Genomic DNA, 16,510 nt, shown 5'->3' on the forward strand with positions numbered 1-16,510 from the left:
AGGAGAAAACCTGGTGAGAAGAGAGACTGAAGTCCTGTTTTGTGCCCTGCAGCACGTGGGGAGCCAGCTACAGCCAGAGAACATAGCCATGCACCTGGCACACACACACATGGAGAGCAGCAGTCCATGCTCACAGGCATCAGGAAAAACAGGAATTTTTTACCACTGCTATCTCCTCACCACAGACGAGCTCACACAGTCGAGTGATGGTGTTGTCACGTACTCTCATCCCATTTGCATCTGTGGTGTTTTCTCCTCCTGCTGCCATTTCTCAAGCTGACCCTGCAAAGGAGGCTTGCATCCTTGCCCCTGCAGGCTGCACAGTTCACACCTCAGTTTAGAGTTAGATTTTTCAGTGCTGGTGCTGAATAATTAAAACACGTTTCACACATGAAGAGAAGCGTGTCATCTTTTGGTCATTGCTACTTTGCTAGTAACCATCCCCTACCTGCCATATCAAAAGCTATTGCAGTGTCATCTCCTTGCACCCAGTAAGCATTAGGAGAAGATGGGAACATAAAGAACAAGAACCAAAATGAAATTCTGAAGATAAACTCCTACCATTGCAGTACATTCATGCCACAACCTAAGCCAAGTGAAAAGGTCTAGGCTTCCCCATCACAAACACTTTCTTTAACAGCAGTATCAGTGTGCCTCTCAGAGAAACAGGAGAGAGTAAAGAAAACCAAAGCCACTGACGACCAGAAAAAATGACCAGAAAAACAGCTTCCTGGGGTCAGCCTCAGAAGAAAGAATGTACTGGTGGCATATATATTTCCTTTCAGTGCTACCTGAAGAAGCCATGTAGTATCTGCATAAGTTTTGTTCAAGTTATCCATTTAAGTGAGAAAAGGAGAGACAGAGCAAGGTTGTCCTCCCCAGGTTATTACCAGCCATGGTATAATGAGGAGCAGAAGCTCCATAGTGTAACAGTGGATGCAGTCTGGCATCCTCACAGAGTTGGGTGATCATCCCTGTAATGACTTAAAGGAAAAATTGCCTTCCCTGTTAAGCAACTTTCATAAGGAAAATAAGCAGTGAGTGCATCTGTGGGGCTGTCAGCTTCAGCACTTTTGTTTGGATTACGAAAGAGCTTTGAGGAGATTTCCTGGTTGTCTCCCATATTCTACTTCTGCTTGCAACATGGAGCAACCGTGGAGCACACAGACACGTTCCTTGAACTCGAAATGGAAGAACATGTGCTTCAGAAACACTCCTAAAGCACTCCAGCTGCTGGTGGTGATTCAGCCCCCAGGTCTGAGGCAGCACTGCCCCAAGCCAGCCTCCAGCTGCTTGTCCCAAGCACCACCTGTTGCATTCTCCTTTGCTATATGCTAATGCATTCCTCCTTTCCCAAAGTAGCCCATCAAAAATGGCAGTGCTGGAAATAATGTGATACAATGCTCAAATACCTGACTAAGTGACTCCTGTGCAACAGATCAGGTGATGAAATTCAAGTGTGGACCTGCAACGTTTGCAGGCAGCTGTTAGAAAACAGCGCGCAGGCAACAGCCAGGCAATTGCTCTCACCAGCGGTATAACTGATGTTTGCTGCATCTGTCCAGGGGTCAGTGACTGCCCTCCACACAGCTGGGAAAATCTCACAAAGCTTAGAAGCTGCTCCTGGTGCTCCAAATAGCTCCCTGCTACAGTGGTGAATGCCTGATGAGTTGCTCTAAAAGCCAGATGCTCCCGGTGCAGAATCTTTGCTTCTCCCCACCACTCTGCAGATGGATCTTGTGTTGCTTTGGTGTTAGCTGCATTATATTGCAAACTTGACTTAGTCAGAGGACAGACCATCTCCTGCCAGAAGTGGGTGTATTTATAGAGCACAACCAACTCAGTTCTTGATCTTCTCTGGACTGATCTTGAGGATCCCATAAAAACATCTCACCACACTCTTTCCCTTTGACAATTACTTGGAGAGCTATTAAGCAGTTTTTAATCTCACCAGTGCAGTACAGGCTATACTCATCTTTTATTGCTTTCATTTTTAAATCGGAAGGACACATGAAACTGTCAAGTAGACATCTCTGATTTCCAGAGATCTATATGGATGACTTTACCTTAATCAGATAAGCATGAAACCTAATTTTTATAAGAGGTTTCATTGATTGCTTTTAAGAAAATAGTTTTGGGCATTGACTGGCATTGACTGTGCTACTATTCATTAATGATTTACTCATCTCTCATATCTGCTTAGCCATGATTTTGTCTGGGGCCAGCTTCAAGGTAATTGGACATGGGATATCCAGGTCATCACAGTACCATTCTTAAGTGCAGGCTCACAGTTTGAAGCTGCTGGTATGCCCCTACCTGGTCTGGGAGCAGCGTGACATAGGGTGTGCTGTACCAGCTGTGCAGACACAACCTGCAGTAATGTGAACCAGAAATCACGATGTTCTCTGTTTAATCAACAGTGAAATGTCAGCATTTTTCTGGTTCTTTGTAGCTTCCTGAGACTTTCAATATATTTTACAAATCACCGCTGTCTGTGGTCCTGGAAGTTCCTCAGACACTTCTTTCAATATTCTTGGCTGCAGATTTTCTGCTGTTGCAAACAGTACTTTGCTGCAGTTCTTGCTATTTGACATCCCCCTTTGCTGCTGATGAGACAAAAAGCATTTCTGCATTTCTACATTCCTGTGAAATAAGCACATCCTTCACATCCTTGTTTTTTCCAAATACAGGACATAAATATTCAACAACCATTTCTTCTTTTCGTGTATCATGACTGGCAAGTCAGACTGCTTCAGCCCCAGACCTATAGGGACTAACAATGGGAAGAGAGGTAGCAAACCCGCTGAGCAGTGTTTTTGTTGAGAAAATGTGTATGAAACGCCAGCGAACAAATATAAGTGGGAAAGCACAAGAAGGTTATAAGCAATTGAATTATCAGGTTCTAAGATGGTTTTGATGCCCCTCGACACTTCAGCGTAGGTACAAAAAGAATTACTTTAAGATTAACACTAATCATTTCATGAAGAGGATTATATGACATTGCTACAGATAGCAGTAGGATTTGATGATCCAACAGGTCTCTTTGAATCCTGTTCGCCTGTGCTACAGTAAGGATTTCATGAGGTCTCAGTGTACTTTAATGATGCCTTCTTGCCCTTAATCCTTAAAGCCAGGGTTTTATCATTAACGATTTATCTTCCTCCATCAGCTGTTTGTTTCCTAGTTGGTGACTTGTGTGCACAGCTCTCAGACATTTTGTTATCCACACTTACTCTGTGTAATAAGGTTTGTAATGGTCATTATTATTCACTACTTTCACTTCTTGTCTTTATCAAGATGGACTTGTGATCAAAAAGCCTCTTGCAGCACTATAGGTTGTTAAGTTTTGGGGGAATATAACTGGGTTTTCTCACAGGTAAAGTTCATATTTTTTTTCTTGTAAGTATGATTTGGCTGTAGCTGACCTCTGGATGCTGCAAAAGTTTCAAGCAGCCTTTGTAGGCTCAGGACAGCTCTGCTTGCACATAGCAGAGTTTGTCAGCAGTTTGGTGGTGGGAGGCTCCAGTTTCCAGCTCTTCAAGTGACTCATGCTCATCCTCTGGGACCCAGCATGAGCTGAATCTGGCAGCTATAGCTTTCTAACAGACACTGTATCTATCACCCCCAAGTGAGTACCAAATCATTTTACTACTGGCTCCCAACCTGCAGGTTCCAGCTCCTCTGCTGGGACTAACAAATCCAACAGCCTGGAGATATTTTCCATATATGACCTACAGTGAATTGCTACTCAGTGTCCCAGCTTCAGCTTTTCATCAGCAATGGAGTGATTACCTGTGCCTCCACACAAGCAGCACTAAGAAAAATGGCAGAGCTGTGACTCTGAGACATCTCAACCTGCATGAGAACTGAAGGATGAGAAATGGATATGGACAGGACTGTCCCACCTACATGTGTCGAGAGCGATGGGATGGGAGCTGTTCCCAGTAACTCAGCTGTCTGAGCATGGGGCTTGGCTGCATGGGCTTTGCTGTTAAGGTGTGTTTTCTGTGATGGTATCTGTTACTAAGTTGGGCATCTCACATGCCTGGAATGGTCTATTTAGAATAAAATGGGGTGCACGTATATATGTGCACAATATATCAAAACCATTCACTGCCAACCCCTTACTTCTTTGACAAATGGTACCATAATTAGGGCGAGTGATTTCTCATGGAAATACATGGAAAGTCACAACCTGATAACAAAGAGGGGGAAAAACATCCATTGCAAATATAAATAGTAAAAGGAATGGAAGACCACTTTAATCCAAATCTCCCCAAGAATTTTAAGCTGTGTAACAACATTTGACAATCTGTTCCAAGCCATGTGAAGATATTATCTTGCTGCCTTCCAGCAGCAGCATGGTGGGTGGGTGGGAGGAGTGGGGGCTCCTGGGCCCCTCGCATTTTCTTCTGTGCAGCTTTCTGCCTCTGAGCCGGAGCACTCGGCAGATGCTTCGTACAATCAACCCCATATGAGCTCAGCGGTTCATTCCCCACTCACCCTCTCACTTGGTACCTCAGAAGGAATCTGCTCAACTGCTACCATGGTAGAGCAAGCCACCAGCACAAGGAAAGTCACACCTCCTTCACCTGTGCTGACCTCCATGCTCCCACAGTGCAATCCATGCCTTCAAGAGCCACAACCCATCAGAGGTTGGACTGAGAGGGAAAATGGCTACAACCAGCCCTTAGTCAACACTCTCTGGTCTTAAGTGCTATTGCAGTCCAGAAGCCACTTCTCCTCCCTCCCCAAGGTCTCTGATGACAGTTTGGACTTGTGCCTGCTCTGATACCTACACCTATTTTTATTTTTAATGACCTGCCAAAACTCATTCTCTTCTCTAAGCCTTCCTGCTGAAATACCCATTGCGCTCTGCATGGGATCTCCAGCCTGGTCACAGCAAGGGAGCTGGAAATCTCTTTGCTAACCTGAAATAGGAAACACAAGCCGCAGAAACAGGTCACCCCTCCTAATGCTGCACTTTGAATACTGAGTTCAGTTTAGGCCTCCTCAGTAATAAAAGATATTAACATGAAGTTCAGTCTTAAGTTGGTTAGGGAACTGCAGCATGAAATACGCTATAAGAACTGAATTTTGTTGGCCTTAAGATGAGAAGGAATGAGAAGATGTTGCTGCTGTCTACAGTGGAAAGGCATAGAGAAGATGGAGCCAGGCTTCTTGTGGAGATGCTGTGACAGGAGGGGCAAGAGAGACAAGTTGGAACATGAGAAATTCTGACTTCATGCAGGAAAAGCTTCTTCATCATAAGGATCATCAAAATCTGAAACACTGCCCAGAGAATTTGTGAAATCTACATCCTTGAAGCTGGACAAAGCCATAAATAACCTGCTCTAATTAGGCCTCTTTTAAGTGGAGGCTTGGACTAGGTGCTCTCTGGAGTATCTTTCCAACTTCAATTAGCTCATGAATCCAAACTTCATTTACTGAGCTTTGCTTTTTCTTCTCCTGTGTGGCTACTGTTAGCAGGACCAGCCCCATTTCTGTAATTTGTGAAGATTTGACTACACCACTGCAGCACAGAGGCTGTAAGTGATTTTCTTCTCAGTGTGCTGTGCTGACCTATGCGTATCACCAAATCTTTGCTCCAACATGGCATTCCACATGCCTCTGCTCAATAGTCAAACACTTGAACTTCATTCTTATCTGTCTCAGAATCACTGGGATGGGTATTTACATAAGGCATCCAGTAAGTCTTCCCAAAGCCCCAAAGAGAAAAGTTTCATCTCAGAATAGGAAACCCTGATGTGGCTTCCAAAACACAATGAATGCACAGTGAGACAATGCTTGTAATGCTTTCTGAGCAGGGAACGTACTCCAGTTTGCTCTGTTCCTCCCAGGAGTCTCTGACAACAGGACGAGCATTTGGGGATTCAACTCAGTAAATGCAACACAAAAAAATTGTTTTCCTAAACATCCAGAGAAATGAACATCTGTCCATTCCCAAGGATTTATTTGGCCCAGTAAATGTACTCACTGTTAATTATGACTTGTGCAAAGCTTGACTTTCCCATGAGCACGGACTCTCTCTCTGAAATGAAAAAAACCAAACACCTATTTGACGTAGGGATAATATAATTGTTATAAACCCCATCTATCTCCTAGCATTTCTCATAACTGGACAAGTAAAGAACCAAATATAAGCACTAATCACTCAGAGCTGATTTAATATTGCCAGGATTTCTGAGTTAATTACTTCTGCTTCCAAAGGAAGAAAAGTCATTTTAAGATTATTTTAAACTCAGTCTCACACCAAGAGTATTTCTTACTGCATTTCTTCCATGAACTGTGAGTAACATTAATGAAAAAAATTGTTTTTACCTCCTTCAGCTCTTTTATGATAAAGACTGTATCTTTAAGAGAAATAAATAAGTAACTGTCATCTCACTAGTGGGCATTTCCAGAATTGGGGCTGGAATTTGGAGGCTGAAATCCTCATCTTGGCTCTAGGGAAGAGGGCCATAGTAGTGTTAGATTTACAGAAGCTCTGTAACCTTCCCCTTTACTTTATGCACACAGGAAAACCAAACCTTGCTGTGAGATGTGGCCTGCTGTCCAACAAGCAGCCCAGTGCTCAAAGCTACACCCCCAGCTCCTCAGCTGTCAAGACTGGTAAGGACAGAGCTTCTTATCTCTTCTTTAAAACAGCTGCATTGTGTGTGAGCAAGAAAACACCAGATTCAACAGCCTGTCTAATCAGTAACTAGTGGAAGAAGCTTACAAAGGAGTCAAAACATGCGGCCATGGGGAAAGCAGAGCTCCTGTGTCATGGAATTATAGGATGGTTTGGGTTGGAAGGGACCTTTAAATTCCATTGCATCATATCTAACAACAAACATCACTGCTGATTTTTTTATTTCAGTTCTCTTTGAATAGGGGAGTGATTAACTCCACTGTGCTTTGTGGAAAAAGCCCATCCTGGTGATAGCAAAGATGCTGCCTGATAACCCAAAAACCAGAGGCACCCAGTGAAATTACATAAGCAAGTGAATAATGCCTCCCCTGGGGGCTTCCTCATTTTCTTTTCTTTTTTTCCTTTTCTGAGCAAGAGCTGATCTATTTATTCCCTCCTCACAGAGGAGCTCCCACATCTGGTTCCTTCCACCTTCATCACTGCTGCTCAGCAAGGAATGGGATGACCTCAGCATTTAACACTCCCTCGGTTTTAAGGGCAGAGACACAGGTCTCTGTGTCAGAATCATATAAACAAAGCACTGAAGTAACAGAACTCTTGTGAGTTTTGTCACCCAACAGTGCCAATGTGTCCTTTTGAAGCTAGAGGAGGGGAAACTGGAAGACAGCAGCCACTGATGGATGTGCACAGCTGTTTCAGGGTTCTGCTCTGCATCCTGCTCCTCTCCATGTAATTGCCAGACATCTGTGTTCCTTTACGATTGCTTCTGAATATTAATCAGTCTTCATGGGGTGATCCATGAGGACTCTATATTTTCAAAGCAGCAGTAGCAACAAGAAGGTACATTTAGGGTTGGTTTGTTCTCTGTCTGCACGCCCCACCAGCTCATACTGCTTTATGTGCACAAATGATTATTTTCCCAACCTCACCACATTATGAAACCCTTCAGCAGCTCCTCAACCATTGCACCAATTTTAGGTGCCTTGGACAGACCAGTTATAGCAGCTCTGAGCAGCGCCAGGCTCAGCAGTGGTTCTTCTGCAGCATTCCTCTGCCCGGTGGGAGAGCTACACTTTCCTTCTCACCTTTGCTTCCAATCTAATTCCTCATTTGTTCATGAGCCTTTGATGTAGGAGATGGGTAGAAAAAAAATGTAGAATTCAAGCACAAATGTCCTTCCTTTCACAGATAGCGTCTCCTTCAAGGGCAGGTAGAGTGGTAAAGTGCAGCTTCTGCCTCTAGGAACTTCTACTGACACTTTCTGCAACGGTTCAAGAGCTCATTAATTCTATTTATTCCAGTTTCCACTGTTTGATGAGCATGGAAATCACATCCTGTAAAGGAATTGGACACACTTGCTTCCTGCTGCTGCTGTAGTACCCAGGCTGTGAGTCTGCTCCACTGCCAAGAGCAGGATCTCAGACTCAGTTCGGCTCCCCATCCCCACCCTCAGGGTTTGCAGGCAGATCTGCACCAAACAGAAACATTCTGACCACCTTCTGAGGTTGCCTATTAATCAAGCAATGGAAACAAGACATTCAAATGTGCAGCCAGCACTGTACTAGTAATGCCATAAACTTTAGCAACAAAACTCTCTAAGATTACTTAGACTCAAGGCAGCCAGTAGGTACCAGTACTAGTAAACCACACTCACAAAGCCATAGAATTGTTCCTGACAGCTTTGCATGAGGTTTAAAGACAGTTATGCCTTAAGCTAGCTTATTTGTATGTACATGCAGGAGCTAAGGGAGAACAATGTGAAGGGACACTGTTCCACACCTTGCCTCTCCCTCAGAGAACACCTTGAAGGCAAGCCAAGTCTTTCTTTGTGGCTCTAGTCATTTAATGCTCTAGATATATGCATCTGTTTGAATGCTTTTGTGCATATACACCCAAACAAACACACATACTTACAGACTCACCTTCAAATGTTTTGTCCAGAATTTGCTGTTCGCTAATTATGTGTGAGTGCAGACAGAACGAGGTAAGACATTTTCAGTTTGATCTACTCAGAGACATCCCCTTTGTGTAGGGTGAAAATAATACAAAGATAGTAATAATACAAGAAGAATGGTGATAAACATCCAAAAGGTTATCTATAGGGAAAACCCACCAGTATAGAAGCCTTCAGTCTGACCAGAAAACACTGACTCAATCTCCAAGAGATGCTGCCTTAGTGGTGGTCAGCCCTTAAATGAAGTCTAGAAGAGGTGGAGTCAAGCTCCACCCCTTCTGGGAGCACATCTGAATTACCTTCACCTGTGTTCCCACAGCTGACCCCACACTTGTCTAAGCTGATTAATCAGAGGTTCAGGCTGTGATTACCAGTTTCCCATACAGTAGGATATACGGAAAGAGTCACTCCTTAAGATTTCAAGGTTGCAATGACTGCTGCCAATATCCAGCCATACCCAGTAAGGGCTTCTGTGTGACAGATTCTCTGTGCAGCTTGTTTAGAGGAAAATCCCACCAGAGGGGGGAGACAAACCAGGACAGGTCTTGCAGGTGCAAGGCGAGGAAGTGGGTTCTTGTGCACACCAGGAAACAAATCAGTTTGGATTTATTTATTTTTTTTTAGCTTACCTGATACTGCAGTTCCACGTTACCTGCGAAGTGAAAGGATGGAACCTGTCAGACTGATCTCATCTGTTCTAAGCTGTAGTTCAAATGACCAGGCTCAGAGGCATCTCATGTGTCTTTTCAGCTGCTATTTCTACAGGTCGTCTAATTGCAAGACTGTTCATCTTCAGATGACGTTTGACGTCTCACTGTAAATAGTCTTGGTTATAAACACCCTATGTGTCAAAGCCTGAGGATGTTTATCTGGTGTTCTGGTTTACATCTGCTTCTTATTCTGCCTCTTCAGCAGCTGTGTTCTTGGTGATGACTGTTTGAACTTGAAATCTGGTTTAGGTACAGGTCAGGCATTAATGAGGTAGCAGAGCTGACTAGGATGTTGTGACTAGCCAGATACTGCAGAGCCAGATGGCCATCAGTATGCTGAATGCTTCCCAGTGGTGTCTCACCCAGCAATAATCCGGGGGCTCAAATCCTCAATAGCACATCAGTTTGCATCATTGTTGTATATAATTTAAACAAAAACAATAACTAATTAGAAGTACATAAGAAAATCACGAGCTGTCTCATAGACACACTTCCCATAATAAGAAACCCAGAAGTAATTACCTGAATAAGCTTTTTCCTATGCAAGTGGGTTAGCATCTTGCCTTCATTTCAGAAGACACTCAAATGTGACTTGGGGTTAATTAAACTACAAGACACCTGGAAGGAAATTCAGTAGTATATATACTCTCTACTTCAGTCATTTATAGTGGGAAAAGAGGAATATTTTACAAGACATTTTGAATTTAATAGGGTAGAGAAACCACTGGGAGAATTTCAGGACAGAAAGCACAAAGCAGCTCAAATGATGACAGCGCTGGTGCTTGTAATTTATCTACCACCACGTGCAGCTGCTGGTCTCTTGCGTCCAGCAGTGTTTGAAGGTCCGATGAGGGCTTCTCACAGATGCTGCACATTGTGCATGTGTTTATTTAAATTCAGGTTATCTATAACTCAGCAGCACACCCACTGTATTGATAAGGCACCAATCAAAGTGACAGTCCCTTCTAACCTGACACATGAAACTAGGCTGAAACTTTCCACTTCCCTGCAGCCTACAGCCAGAGTCAGGCTGAGGTGAGGTTATGGATTGTGCTTAAGAAGGGGAAATAAGAATGGGGGAAGTAAGGGGAATGGAGGCTGGGAGCAGGTGAAAGACAGATAGCAGAGCTCAGGGTTGCAGTGGGAGATCAGTGGATCACAACTCCAGTCACTGTAACTCACAGAGGTTTCTTGAGGGCTTTATAGCCAGGCCTCAGGCTCCTTCTTTCTCCAGCCCTTTTTTCTTAGCACATTGTACAGTGTGAATTGGAATCCATCAAAGCATCCTTCCTGCAGAGCCATCAGAGTATTTTCTCAGTGCTGGTGTGCATTTGAGCCTACTTTTGTGCCAGGTTAACTGCCACCACTCATTCTCTGGTATCTCTCAGAGATGAGGACTGACCCATAGTTGTGCCTCTCCACAATAACCTCTCTATGCCTGTGTGGTCGCTGTGGAGCTACTGAAGACCAGAGCATCTCTGTTACTCACCTGGTTGCAGGAGGAAGGTACAGTATTATCCCAGGAAGAGGAAAGGTTGCATAGGCTCTGGAGAAGAAAGAGCAGTGAACACCTCTTCCTGCAGGGTGAGATGAAATCCAACAGGCAGAGCCAAGGCACAAGGCACTGGGTGACCTCTGAGACTGGTGTCTCAGAGGCAGCGTAGTAGCACTGTTGTAGACCATTGCTTGTGCTCCCATCCTTCATGGTGAATAGACAGGTGGTTTGGTTCCATCAGTTCATTCAGGTTTCCCATCAGGTTGACCAGGAGCCCTCTATCCCATCTCCTGAGGAGAGGCTCCAGTTACCCCCTCACTTTCCCATTCTGTTCTTGCCAGTGAGTCAAGTGAGGAAGACTGTGCAGCATTATCCACTTCCATGCAGTAAACTCCTGAAGCTGATCTCTATTTTGCACAAACTCATGTGTGCCAGAGTCTCTGATAATTAACTCACCTTCCGTCCAAGTTGCTCTCTGTAACTCTCTTGGCTTTCTATAACAACTTGAAAGGAGGCTGTAGCAAGTTGGGTGTCAGCCTCTTCTCCCAGGTAACAGCAATAGAATCAGAAGGAATGGCCTCAAATTGTTGCCTCCCCCTGGCACAGCTGCCCAGGGAGGTGGTGCAGTCACTGTGCCTGGAGGTGTTCAGGAAACATGTAGATATGTTAGATACAGATATAGGCTGGGATACACTTTAGGGACAGTACTTAGGATATGGTTTGGTGGCCATGACGATAGGTGGATGGTTGGACTAGATGGTCTTTTCCAACTTCAATGATTCTGTGAGTGTATGATTCTGTTCTAAAGTTGAAATGAAATCCAAAGTCACTGCACTCCAGGTCAATACTTTTCTTGTGCTTTCCCACTGTATCAACTTGTGGCTCCCCAGTAAGACATCACTTTGATATGATTTCCCAATTGTTAGTGATAATTTCCTGAAAGATCAGAAACTGGGGGAAGTCTCAAAGGAATGAGAAGAAGTTAAGAGGAAGAAAAGAGCCGACATCATCTCTATTTGAATCTGGAGCTTGAGGACAAGTGATCGAGCAGCCACATTACTATGCATCAGCTGGAGCACACAGTCTGTCTGTGAGCATGATAGTGCCCTGGGCAGAAAAGCAGGTATCCCATCAAGCCCTAATGGAGAAATTATGCAGTGAACCCTGTTCCTGCGGAGTTTTCTTGGGGCAGTACTGATACAGAGAAGCACTGGCACTTGGTACGTGTGAGATACCTGTTTGTTTGTGCACCTCAGGTTCCGTCTTTATGAAACCGAGCTCCGGAACCCTTCTGCAACCAGCACCAGCTTTGTGACTGCCCGCTGCCCCCGCTCCCTGTTTTAATGAACTCGGCTCCCTGCAGGAAACGCTCCTCGCTCAGGTTTCTCAGCCTCCGTCCTCCTCTCCCCTCGCTGCAGACTGGGCTGGACGCAGCCGAGCTGTGGTAGCTGCAGGGGCTGTCTGGCAGACACAGCAGTGAGCACTTCTCGTCTCAGAGCTCTGCGCAATGACTGCCTCATTAATTCCCATCCCCCGTCCCCACATCCCCCACATCCGGTGCTGAGGGAGGAGAGTTCGCTTCTCTTTATTTCCACAAGCAGGGAAGCCTGCAGCACAACAAACTTATGCCATTCATTCCTGGCCAGCAAGAGAGCGGCCTTGGGAGAGAATCGTCAAGATACCCCAAAGAAAAACATGGGGGAATAAAAGGACAGAATGGGCATCCTGAAGGCATGTGTATAGAAGCTATTGTGGGCTCTGGGTGGCCACTGAAAAGTGGCTGTAAGGAATGGAGGCCAGGGATGCAATGTGTCCCCTCTGCAGCAAGGCAGGGCCGAGGGCAGAGCTGCTTCCCAAGCAGGACTCACCCTAACCAGCACCATTCTGTGCCTTACTGCGCTTGGAGGACAATTTGATTACACCGTGCTTCGCTTTCGTTGTGATCTGATTAAAGAGGAATTAATGGGGGCAGAGGAAGAGAATGCCATTGCTTTTCCATGCCCACATGTAGCCAAAGCCTTCCTGAAAAATGAGATGCTCTCCAGGTGTTTTGTTTGTTTGTTTGTTTGTTTCCTAGGGAGGCAAAGGGGAAAGAGCTGTTGGAGGAATGAAAGGCAGATGCCAGCCTTGCTTACAGCAGGGATTTTGCAGTGGTAAAGCTACATCCATGGTGCCCAACAGGCATCTGCCACCAGTGTAGGTTAGAAAAGCTACAGCTGAGCCTACTTAGTGGCTGCCTGTAGAAGAAGGTGCGAGACAGGTATCAGAGTTCTGCAGCTCCCGAGCACAAGCAGCACCACTGAGTAAGGATTTCCCACTATTCCCCAGGGATGCATTCCTCCCCAGAGCTCACGGCATTGCCATCTCCATAAGGAATCTCCACTGACAACACTTGAGCTTGTTCTCGTGCCTGTCACTGAGGAAGAGCTGCAGCCAGACGACAGCAGGACGCTTTCATCCCCATTCCCAGCAGCTGCTCATCCCAGCTGTGGATGTGCTGTGTTGTGGATGGAGATGTGGGGGCTGGCTCTCACTGTGCCATTTCAAGTCCAGGATGCTGTCACTGTGCAGATACGCTGCTCTGTGAGCTCCAGAAGCTGCCTGAGGTCCTTGAGGCAGTGCAATAGGGTGACACTGGGATAGATCTGTGCTAACAGGAGAAATGGGAGGCACAGAAACCAGTGGGTAAGAGAAATAGGAAATAAGTGTTCCCAGGTCCATGTTGTAATTCTGCAGAGACCTTTTCACTTTGCTCGTTGTTGTGGTCTATGTTATCAAGGTTTCGGGGCTCAGCTGAGTAGCCCAGCCCTTGGATGGTCTCTGGGATTTGGGAGAAGTAAGAGTTAATTTCACATATCCCGTCTTCTGGAGACCACATCTCCAGTGTCCTGACTGAAGAGAGGAGACTTGGTGACCCAAGGAAGTCAACAGTTTAGGAGGTATGTTCAGGTAGGTATGTTGGCTTGCTCGAGAAGGACACTAAATCCACATCTCCAATGGGAATGGGGTTGGAATGGCATGGTAATACCTAATTTTGAATCTAATGCTCTATGAAAGTTCACATGCATTCAAACCATTGGGATGTGTTCGAATCCTTGGACTCACATTAACTGCTTTCTGTGCGTGGGATGGTCTGTCCAGATGGCAGATTGCACAATAGATGAGCAAGCAACTTCATTGTCATTTCTTTCTACAGTTGAGGAAGAGCCAGGTCATTGGACATCTTCTGAAGAAACTTCCCATTACTTGACCCTGACACTGTACCCGGTAGCAGAAGTGGTTGTACAGCCACAGGGACCAAAGGAGAGGGCAAATAACCCCGGTGAATAAAAAACAACGTAGTACAGAGGAGGAGGAGTGGGCCAAAAACATGTCTGGAATCTAAGGAGTCCTGAGCAGGAAGATGGTTCCAGAGATTGAAACAGGTAGATCACTGTGCAGCTCCTCACAGGGAGCAGAGGGGCAGCACTGATTACCATGACAGTACCTTGCTGCTTTAATTACAGCCACTTCAAGCATTGCTTGAATTATGACATTAAGTCTCACATTTTCAGTGAGCCAAAATTATTCTGCAGTCCCAAATGGAGCCTCAGGACCTGACACGAACCCACACTTGACTGCACCTCACTGACCCAGCCCTTCTCCACTGCCAGAACAGCAGCAGTGACAAGAGCAGGCTGGTTTTGTTTACAGCGTGAGGGGAGGCTGTACATCTGGTAACGCTCAAGCAATCTCTGATGATAATTCAGCATTTAATGCTTGCTTAACGTGACCAGAAGGTGTCAATGGAGCGTATTAAAGAAGTATAACTTTTGCTGAGGTTCCTTTTTAGGCAGAGATGGCATGAGAGCTGTGGGAAGCAGACTTCCTAGCCAGTGAGCTTCCCAAAGCATGTGGAATTAAGTGTGCTAGAAGAGAAGGAGCTGCAGAAAACTGGTAGTGTCATGGGTGTCAGAGATGAAGGATTCTCTTTGTACTCTGAAAGTGACTGTACAAAATGACTGGCATTATTACTTAACTAAGAATTTTCTACTTCTGTCGGATTACTTTAAATGTCAGTTTGATTAGTCTAATTGCTGTTGCTTTGTCGCTAAGAAGTGTATTGCTTTAGACTTACATTGAGAAAATACTTTGAGTGGTGATACCCCTTATCAATGTTATTTGCTGTCTCCCACCAGACATGTTAGCTTTGCCCACAGCCTTGTTTTTAGAGGCAGAGCTGTCCTCTCCGTGGAAGTCATGAAGGGGCTCCATCCATTCTATCTACTGCCACAAGGGAAGGCAGATACGGCCCTTGTGATTTCCATACCTTAAGATGGAGCCTGGTCAGCCTGATAACTAGCTGTATCACAGTCACCCGAGGGGGAGGGAGCATTCACACATCCCGGAGATGCCTTCTAAAACGAAGAAAACCACTGCTTTCCCTAATGGTTTTAAGCATTCTGTAGTCAGAGTTGCCTTTTTCTCTTAGTGATAAAACAAGTCTTCAGCACTGATGGCCCCTAGAATTCACTAGGCATTAGCTGCAAGGATTTCTGATGTTATAGGCTTATTGCTTTTATTAATTTTTTCCCCGTATACTCTGCCCTGCAGCTTCCAGCTCCTGCTCTGACTTGCTCAGCCTGTGGCAGGTCTGCTGGCCTCCACATCAAAAACAGCATTTTGGGAACAGTGAAAAACATCCATCTGTGGAGAGCTTGTACAGATGATACCATGGGGGTCTGGGGCCGGATTGTTAGGGGAGCACATCAGTGCAGCTCTATAGAGCCATAGGCTTCCTGGTCCCTGCTGGCCAGTGTCCGCTGTCTGGTAGTCACTATAGTTTAAACGCAAGTGAACAGAGAGGAAAATCACACTGGAAGCCGTGGAAAGAAGTCCAAATCAATCATTTTGTAACTAAGATGAGGGCTTATGCTGAGCTCCATTTTGCCTCCACCCACTGTAGTCTGAGAATTGGGATCACCTGGCTGCCTGTTGGAAGCTTTTCATGGGCTGTACCACTGAGGCTGGAGCTATGAGCAGGACTTGCCCTGGACCTCTCTGCTTGCCCACAAACACAGCCCAGTGCTCTCCAGTGGGCAGGGAAGGGGCTACATCCTGCCGTTGTCCCAAGAAAGGAGGAGGAAAGCTCAGGACATCCTTGCTGAAAGAAGAACCAAAGGTGAGATGCTCTGGCCTGGGAATGTAGTCCACATCAAATCCCACTGTGCTGTGAGGTATTGCTAACAATGTGCTGATAGTGACCTGGCTGGTCAGCTGGGTTTCTGTCTCCAGGAGCTGACAGTGTGAGCGTCGCCCCTTCTTGGTACCAGGACAGGGAGCACCCCTCACATACAGTCAAGGACTTTTGGAGACTTCTGCTGGTAAAATGGCACCCAGAGGCCCAACACCGTGTTCTAAGGCCAGCCCTGCATGATTCTGTGCAGTTGGTGTCAATAAAGAGTACACTTGCAAAGCTTTGGAAATAGAGGACCAGCCTTGGCACCGATAGCACAAAGCCCAATGCCTGAACACCACAGGAAGCTACAAGTTGCCATGGCTCTTGTTTCTTGGGCTCCCCAGCATAGCCTGGGACCTGCCTGCTACCGCCAGCCTCTCAGTGCTTTCAGGTGAGGGAAACATTTCCAAGAATTCATTTAATACCTGTATTTAAGCCATTACATCTCCCTGCAGGCCTGCTGGAGGCCAGGCTGTGA

The sequence above is a fragment of the Excalfactoria chinensis genome, chromosome 1 (assembly GCF_039878825.1).
Source record: "Excalfactoria chinensis isolate bCotChi1 chromosome 1, bCotChi1.hap2, whole genome shotgun sequence".
Classification (NCBI taxonomy): Eukaryota; Metazoa; Chordata; class Aves; order Galliformes; family Phasianidae; genus Excalfactoria; species Excalfactoria chinensis.